The following is a 9518-nucleotide window of genomic DNA, read 5'->3' as shown; positions in this document are numbered from 1 at the left end:
CAGATAGCCAGTCAAGTGCCACCAAAGCAGTCAACCATTCAGTTCATCTAGTCAGTTAACCGGCCAGTCAATAAGCCACTCAGTCACCACTCGTTTAGCAAGTCAGTTAACTAGTCAGATAGCCAGTCAATAACCATTCAAGTACCAATGAGTCAGTCAACCACTCAGTTAGCAAATTAGTCAACCAGCCAGTCAGTCACCACCGATTAGCTACTCAGTCACCAGTCAGTCAGCAAGTCATTTAACCATTCAGATAGGCAGTCAAGTTCAGGTCCGTCAACAAGCGAGTAAGCCTCTCAGTCAGCAGTGAATTAGCCACTCAGTCACCAGTAAGTCCACAAGTGAGTTAACCAGTCAAAAAACCAGTCACGTGCCACCGAGTCAGTCAGCCAGTCATTTATCCAGTAAGTCAACTAGCCAGTCACTCACCAGTCTATAAGCCACTAAGTCACCGATCGGGCAGCAAGTCAGTTGACCAGTCAGATAGCCAGTCAAGTTCCACTGAGTAAGTCAACGAATAAGTGAGCTGTTTAGTCAACAAAGCAGATAGCCACTCAACTACCAGTGAGTCAGTCAAACAGTTAGTCAGCCAGTCGGTCAACCAGTCAGTCAGTCACCAGTCAATACCCCACTGATTCACCAGTAGGTGAGGAAGGCAGTTCACCAGTCAGATAACCAGTCAACTACTACTCATTGAGTCAGCCACTTAGGCAGCGACTCACTTAACGAGCCAGTAAGCCTCCCAGTCACCAATTAGGCACTAAATCACCGGCCTGTCATCAAGTAAGCTACCGAGTCAGAGAGCCAGTCAATTATTACTGAGTCACTCTACCACTCAGTCATCCAGTCAGTCAACCAGCAGGTCAGCCAGTCAGTCCTCAGTCAATTGGCGACTCAGACGAGAGTCGGTCAGCAGGTCACTTAACTAATCAGATAGCCAGTCAACTACTACTAGTTCAGTCAAACTTTAGATCAGCGAGTCAGACAACCAGCCAGCCAGCCAGTCAGTCACCGGTCAATTAGCGTATCAGTCACCTGTCGGTTAGCAAGTCATTTAAACAATCAGATATCAAGTCAAGCACCACTGGGTTAGTCATCCATTCAGTCATCCAATCAATTAACCAGCCAGTCATACAGTCAGTTGGCAGTCAATTAGCCACTCAGTCACCAGTCGGTGAGCAAAAGGGTAAACTGATCATAGAGCCAGTCAAGTTCCTTTGATTCATTCAAATGTTCAGTGAGCGAGTCAGTCAACCAAGCAGTCAGCTTCTACGTCAGCAGTCAACTGGCCACTCAGTCTCCACTCGGTCAGCCAGTCAGTTAACCAGTCAAATTCCCAGTCAAGTACCATTACGTCAGTCACCCTCTCAGTCAGCCAGTGAGTGAACCATGCAGTCAGCCAGTCAGTCAGCAGCCAATGAGCAAGTCAGTGACCAGGCAGTCAGCAATTTACTTAACCAGTGAGAGAGCCGGTCTAGTACCATTGAGTTAGTCAACCACTCAGTCAGCTACTCAGCCAACCAGCCAATCATCCAGTCAGTCACCAGTCAATAAGCCCCTCAGTCAGCAGTCAATTAGCCACTCAGTCACAAGTCGGTCAGCAAGTCCGTTAACAAGTACCACTGGGGAAGTCAACCTTTCAGTCAGCCGGTCAGACAACCAAGGAGATAGGCAGTCAAATACAACTGGGCCAGTCAGCCATTCAATCAGCTAGTCAGTGAACCAGGCTTGTCAGCCAGTCAGTCAGCAGGCAATGAGCTACGAAGTCACCGGTCACTTAGCAATTCAGGTAACCAGTCAGATAGGCAGTCAAGTACCACTGAGTTAGGCAACCATTCAGTCAGCTAGTCAGCCAGTCAGCCAGTCAGCCAGTCAGCCACTCAGTTACCAGTCAATAAGCCACTTAGTCACTGATCGGTGAAGAAGTCAGTTAGCTTAACCACTGCGTCAGTCCAGAAAACTCTAAAGTTTGCTTGATACCTTCTGTTTCCTACAAAATTTGGCCAAAGACTGAAATTTGTCAAGTCTTGCTTAACGCGCGCTCCCAAAAACTATCTGGAAACAAGCCAAAACCAGCTTTTTTAATAGCTTGCGTTGAAATCTGTAAGAAAACACTAAACCTTACTTGATGACCAATATTTCCTGCCAAATTTGGTCAGAGAGAGAATTACGTCGAGTCTTGCTCAACTCGTGCTAAAAAAGCGGTTTCCAACAAAGTAACTGGAAAGCGGCCAAAAGCAATTTTTTTAATAGAATGTGTTGAAATGTGTAAGAAAACACTAAAATTTGCTTGATATCCGATGTTTCCTACAAAATAAGGCCAGATATTGAATTGCGTCAACTCTTTCTCAATTCGCGCTAAAAACACGGTTTTACACTGAGTATCTGCAAACAAGCTAAAACCAATCTTTTTTTAATAGTTTGCCTTGAAATCTGTAAGAAAACACTAAAATTTGCTTAATACCCGAAGTTTCCTGCGAAATTAGGGCAGAAAGAGAATTGGGTCGTCTTGCTTAACTCGTGCTGAAAACATGGTTTTTTAAAAGAATATCTCTAGACAAGCCAAAACCAATTCTTTGGAATAGAATGTGTTGAAATCTGTAAGAAAACACTAAAATTTCCTCCACACCCGATGTTTCCTACAAACTTTGGCCAAAGACTGAAATGTATCAAGTCTTCCTTAACTCGTGCTGAAAACACGGTTTTACAACAAGTATCTCCAAACAAGGCAAAAGCAATTTTCTTTAATAGATTTCGTTGAAATTTGTAAGAAAACACTAAAACTTACTTTATGACCAATGTTTCTCGCAAATTTTTTTTCAGAGAGAGAATTTGGTCAAGTCTTGCTGAACTCGTGCTAATAACACGGTTTTGAAAAAAAGTATCTGGAAACAAGCGAACACCAATATTTTTTGTAGAATTTGTTGAACTCTGTAAAAAAAAACACTCAAATTTGCTTGATATCCGTTCTTTCCTACGAAATTTGGCCAGAGACTGAAATGAATCAAGTATTGCTCAACTCGCGGTAAAAACACGGCTTTGCAACAAGTATCTCCAAACAGGCCACAGGGAATTTTCTTTAATAGATTGCGTTGAAATTTGAAAGAGAACACTAAAACTCACTTCATGACCAATGCTTCATGCGAAGTTTATTCAGAGTCTTTCTGAACTCGTGCTAAAAACATGGTTTTGAAAAAAAGTATCTGACAACAAGCGAAAACCAATTTTTTTAATAGAAAGGGTTGAAATCTGTAAGGTAACTGTAAAATTGGCTTGATATCCGATGGTTCCTACGAGATTTGGCCAAATGCGTCAAGTCTTGCTCGACTCGCGCTTGAAACACGCTTTTGAAAAACGAATCTGGAAACAAGCTAAAACCAAATTTTTTTAATAGAATGTGTTGAAATCTGTAAGAAAACACTAAAATTTGCTTGATATCCGTTGTTTCCTACGAACATTGGCCAGAGACTGAAATGCGTCAAGTCTTGCTTAACTCTCGATAGAAACACGGTTTTACAACAAGTATCTACAAACAGGCCCAAAGCAACCTTTTTTAATAGATTGCGTTGAAATCTATAAGAAATAGTAAAAATTGCTTAATATCCGAAACATCTTGCGAAATTTGGAAAGAGAAAAATGCTCAACTCGTGCTTAAAAAAGATTGCGTTGAAATCTGAAAGAAACAGTAAAACTTACTTAATACCCGAAAATCTTGCGAAATTTGGCAAGAGAGAAATGCTCAACTCGTGCTTAAAATACGCTTTTGCAAATAGTATCTCGAAACAAGCCAAAACCAATTTTTTTTAATAGAATGTCTTGAGATCTGTAAGAAAACACTAAATTTTGCTTTATATCCAATCTTTCCTACGAAATTTTGCCTGAGATTGAATTGCTTCAAGTCTTGCTCAACTCGCGCTAAAAACACGGTTTTACACTGAGTATCTACAAACAAGCTAAAACCAATATTTTTTAGTACATTGCGTTGAAATCTGTAAGAAAACACTAAACTTTTCATAATACCCGAAGTTTCCTGCGAAATTTGGGCTGAGAGAGAATTTGGTCTAGTCTTGCTTAACTCGTCCTGAAAACGCGGTTTTAAAAACAAATTTCTCTAGACAAGCCAAAGATCAATTTTTTTTAATAGAATGTGTTGAAATCTGTAAGAAAACACTAAAATTTACTCGATACCCGATGTTTCCCACAAAATTTGGCCAAACACTCAAATCTATCAAGTCTTGCTCAACTCGCGGTGAAAACACGGTTTTGCAACAGCCTTCTTCTGCTTAAGACCTGTGCCACACATGGCTTGGCCATTACCAACACCATATTCCGTCTCCCGACCCGCAACATGACATCGCGGATGCACCATCGCTCCAGGCACCGGCATCTCGTTGACTATATAATTGTCAGGACTAAGGACAGGCAGGACGTGCGAGTGACAAAGGCAATGTGCGATGCGGACTGTTGGACAGACCATCGCCTCATTATCTCCAAGACAAAGCTGCTTATTCAGCCCATGCGAAGACCCCAGGGACAGAAAGTCGCGAGACGACTTAACACCAACAAGCTGCAATTCCCATCTGTACAACAAGAGCTCGCTACCACCCTTGAAAGTCAGGTGAAAGAGGTTCCCAGCAACGACTGGGATTCTTTGAAGAGGACAATTTACTCCGCTACCCTCCAGGTGCTCGGCCTGGGAACCAGAAACCATAAAGACTGGTTTAATGAGAATGATTTAAAAATCCTGAGCCTGCTGAAAGAAGAGCGTCAACTCCACCGAGCCCACCGATGTGATCCCTCTTCCGAATCAAAGAAAGATGCCTACGTCAGCAAGCGCGGAGAAGTGCAAAGAAAGTTGCGCATCATGCACGATACCTGGCTCAGCAACAAGGCCGACGAGATCCAAGGCTACGCTGACAGACACGATAGGAAGCGCTTCTTTGACTCTTTCAAGATCACATGTGGCCCACTAACATCTGGCAGCTCACCCATGCTTAGCGTGGATGGAACGAAATTGATCACAGACAAGAACGAGATAATAGAAAGATGAGCAGAACACTTCGATGGTGTGCTGAACCGACCGTCGTCCATCAACGACGCAGCGATTCAATGCCTTCCCCAGGTGGCTCTCAACCCAGAGCTCGACATTCCCCCTCTGAGGAGGAGATTGCCAAGGCAATCAAGCAAATGTCGTGTGGTAAAGCCCCAGGTGCTTTACCACACCATTCCCGCCGAAGTGTTCAAGTCAGGTGGCCCCGCTCCTCTAACAAAGTTAGCAGAGCTGTTCAAGTCTTTCTGGGACAATGAGACCCCCCCTGAACAACTCAAAGATGCTACAATCGTCCACAGATACAAGAGAAAAGGCAACAAGCGACAGTCATACAGGAATATCTCTCCTTGCAATGGCCGGGAAGATCCTTGCCTGCTCTCTCCTGAATCGTCTTTTGAAGCACCTCGAGCAGGGCCACCTCCCTAAAGGTCAATGCGGATTCCGCGCAGGTCGAGGCACCATTGATATCGTCTTTTCCGCTCGCCAGCTGCAGGAAAAGAGCATGGAGCAACATCAAGACCTCCACATGGCATTCGTAGACCTTACAAAAGCATTCGATACCGTGAGCAGAGCGGAACTGTGGAATATCATTTCCAAGTTTGGTTGCCCGGACAGGTTCGTGAAGATCGTCACGCAGTTTCATGACGGGATGATGGCCCGAGTGCTCGATGATGGAAACGCCTCCAACCTATTTCCGGTGACCAATGGAGTAAAACAAGACTGCGTCCTTGCCCCCATGTTGTTCAGCCTGACGTTCTCGGCGATGCTGATTGATGCCTTCAGTGAGGCTTCCCCTGACATCCCTATTAGGTACAGGTGTGATGGGAAACTGTTCAATCCCCGGCGTCTAAAGGCAGTCACCAAAGTCGAAGATACTGTGATCAGAGATCTCCTCTTTGCTGATGACTATACGTTGAATGCCAGCACTGAGCAAGAGATGCACCTGGAGATGTACAGATTCTCAACTGCTTGCGAAAACTTCGGTCTCACCATCAGCACCAAAAAGACAGAAGTGATGTATCAGCCCGCCCTAGGAAATCCATACCAAGAACCTAACATTACTGTGAAAGGGGAGAGACTCCAGGCCGTAGAGAACTTCACATACCTTAGCAGCACACTCACGCTCCGCCAAAATTGATGCCGAAGTCATCAACCGCATTGCTAAAGCCAGCATCGCATTTGGAAGACTAGAGAAGTCAGTCTGGGAACAACAAGGAATCTCACACCGCACTAAACTCAAAGTCTGCAGAGCAGTTGTGTTGACCACTCTCCTCTATGGCTGTAAAAACCTGGACTATCTACAGGAGACATGAGAAAAAACTCCATCAGTTCCACCTCCGGTGTCTACTTTGCATCCTGAAAATCCGCTGGCAGGACAAGATCCCGGACACCGAGGTGCTGGAGAGGGCACAGCTACCCAGTATCATAACCACCATGCGTAAGGCACAGACACGCTGGGCAGGTCATGACGTCCGAATGTCAGACTCCAGTATACCCAAGCAGCTGCTGTACGGCGAGCTTAGTCAAGGGGCAAGGAAGGTAGGAGGACAGCGCAAGTGCTTCAAAGACTCCCTGAAAGCTTACCTCGAGGACTTCAACATCGACATCACCATATGGGAAAACGCAGCATCTGACAGACCAGCCTGGCGTAGCATGATTCACAAGGGCACCCTCGACTCCGAAGATCAACGATCCAACGGTGCCAAAGATAAACGCTGGGCAAGAAAGACTCTAGCCGAAAATCCTACCAATTCGCCTCCAACTCTCTGGTGCCAGACCTGTGGCAGGGGCTTCTATTCCCGCATCGGTCTTATCAGCCATCTGCGGACACACCGCTAAATGTTTCTTAGTTGTCGTCTGACATGGTCATACTCGTAACCGAATAGACGAACAACAACAACACCTACATAACGTATTAAAAGACTGCAAGACCTGATGGTGTGAATGTTCAACCTACAAAGTACCTCTCTAGACTATTCCAAAAAATGGAAACTAATTACAATTTACGTACACCAGACTTTCTTATACCGAGATATAATACAGTAACCGATGAAGAGCATTCTATTGGACATCTAAGGCCTTATTTATGGTGCAAATTACCGGGAAATGTACGGACGCAATGTGACTCGAACAGTTTTAAAAGACAAATGAAGAATATGGACCTACAAGGCTTTTTTGCATGAGAAATGTCCAACTGGCTATTTTCTATGTGATTCTTAAACTATAATCATTCATTAATTATCATTATTCATTCACAGGTCATTCCTAAACTATATTGCTACAATTCTTAACATTGTGAATATAAACACAACCCTTTATTTCTTTCACTTATAGTATGTAATAGTAGTCTTATTTTGTTATTTATGTTTCGGTGTCCCTAATTAGCAACACAATGATAAAGTTACACGAATCTTAAATGAAGTTGACTTACTTACTTGCATTCCGTAATCTAGCGGAGGGCGTCTGTTTTTCTTTGTGTATTCGAACACCTCTAGGTTTCAAAAAAGTTCTGCCTTAAAATTGATCTGCATTGTGGACTTGAAAGAGGACGATTTTGGTCGGCAAGGCAGTCACTCGATCAGTCAGCTAATCAGTCGTAAATCACTCACAGTCAGTCAACCAGTCATATACCCAGTCAGGTACCAATGAGTCAGTCAACCACTCAGTCAGCCAATCAGTCAACCAGTCAGTCAGTCGCCAGCCGATAAGCCACTCAGTGACCAGTCAGTCAGCTAGTCAGTTAACCATTCAGATATGCAGTCAAAGACAGGTAAATCAACCAGCCAGTGAGCCTCTTAGTCAGCAGTCAATTAGTCACTCAGTCACCAGTCGGTTAGCAAGTCTGTTAACTAGTCAGATAACCTGTCAATTACCAGTAAGTCAGTCAACCATCTAGTCGGCTAGTCAGTCAACCAGTCATATATCCAGTCAAGTACCAATGAGTCAGTCAACCACTCAGTCAGCCAATCAGTCAACCAGTCAGTCAGTCACCAGCCGATTAGCCACTCAGTGACCAGTCAGTCAGCTAGTCAGTTAACCATTCAGATATGCAGTCAAAGACAGGTAAATCAACCAGCCAGTGAGCCTCTTAGTCAGCAGTCAATTAGGCACTCAGTCACCAGTCGGTCAACAAGTCGATTAACCAGTAATTTATCCAGTTAGTCAACCAGCCAGTCACTCAGCAGTCTATCAGCCACTCAGTCACCAGTCAGGCAGGCAGTCAGTTGACCAGTCAGATAGTCAGTAAAGTACCAGTGAGTTAGTCAACGAATAAGTTCGCAGTTTCGTCAAGCAATCAGATAGCCACTCAACTACAGTGAGTCCGTCAACAACTCAATCAGCTGTCAGTCAACCAGTCAGTCAGCCACAAGTCCATAAGCCAGTGATTCACCAGTAGATCAGGAAGGCAGTTAACCAGTCAGATAACCAGTCAAGTACTACTCATTCAGTCATCCATTTAGTCAGCAAGTCATTTAACGAGCCGGTAAGCCTCAGTCACCATTAAAGTAGGCACTCAATCACCGGTCGGTCAGCAAGTGAGCTACAGAGTCAGAGAGCCAGTCAAGTATTACTGAGTCACTCAACCGTTCAGTCATCTAGTCAGTCAACCAGCAGGTCAGCCAGTCAGTTTGTAGTCAATTAGCGACTCAGACACCAATCGGTCAGCAGGTCACTTAACTAATCAGATAGCCAGTCAAGTACTACTGATTCAGTCAATCTTTCAATCAGCCGGTTAGACAACCAGCCAGTCAGACAGTCAGTCACCGGTCAATTAGCGAATCAGTCACCAGTCGGTTAGCAAGTTATTTAACCAATCAGATACCAAGTCAGGTACCACTGGGTTAGTCAGCTATTGAGTCATCCAATCAGTCTACCAGCCAGTCATCCAGTCAGTCGCCACTCAGTCACCAGTCGGTGAGAAAGTCAGTAATGTAATTATATAGCAAGTTAAGTTCCTTTAAGTCAGTCAAATATTTAGTCAGCGAGTCAGTCAACCAGGTAGTCCGCCTCTCAGTCAGCAGTCAATTAGCCACTCAGTCTCCAGTCGGTCAGCCAGTCAGTTAACCAGTCAAATAGCCTCTCAAGTACCATTAAGTCAGTCACCCTTTCAGTCAGCCAGTGAGTGAACCTTGCTGTCAGCCAGCCAATCAGCAGCCAAGGAGCAGTTCAGTCACCAGGCAGTCAGCAATTCACTTAACCAGTGAGAGAGCCAGTCAAGTACCACTGGGTAAGGCGACGAATAAGTTAGCAGTTTAGTCAACCAATCAGATGGCCAGTCAACTACCAGTGAGTGAGTCAACCAGTCAGTCAGTCACCAGTCATAAGCCACTGATTCACCAGTAGATGAGGAAGGCAGTTCACCAGTCAGATAACCAGTCAAGTACTCCTCATTCAGTCAACCATTTAGTTAGCCAGTCACTTCACGAGCGAGTAAGACTCTCAGTCACCATTCAATTAGGCACTCAAT

The 9518-nt window shown here is 44.5% G+C and overlaps 1 pseudogene; it reads left to right on the top strand.

The window, feature by feature from the left end:
• The first annotated feature begins 4360 nt into the window (after positions 1 to 4360).
• LOC148728598 (uncharacterized) lies at positions 4361 to 5476 on the top strand (annotated as a pseudogene).
• Positions 5477 to 9518: the final 4042 nt, after the last annotated feature.

Source organism: Stylophora pistillata, chromosome 6, assembly GCF_964205215.1.
Source record: "Stylophora pistillata chromosome 6, jaStyPist1.2, whole genome shotgun sequence".
Taxonomy (NCBI): domain Eukaryota; kingdom Metazoa; phylum Cnidaria; class Anthozoa; order Scleractinia; family Pocilloporidae; genus Stylophora; species Stylophora pistillata.
The sequence above is the reverse complement of the archived record's forward strand: the minus strand, read 5'-3'. Positions and strand labels throughout refer to the sequence as shown.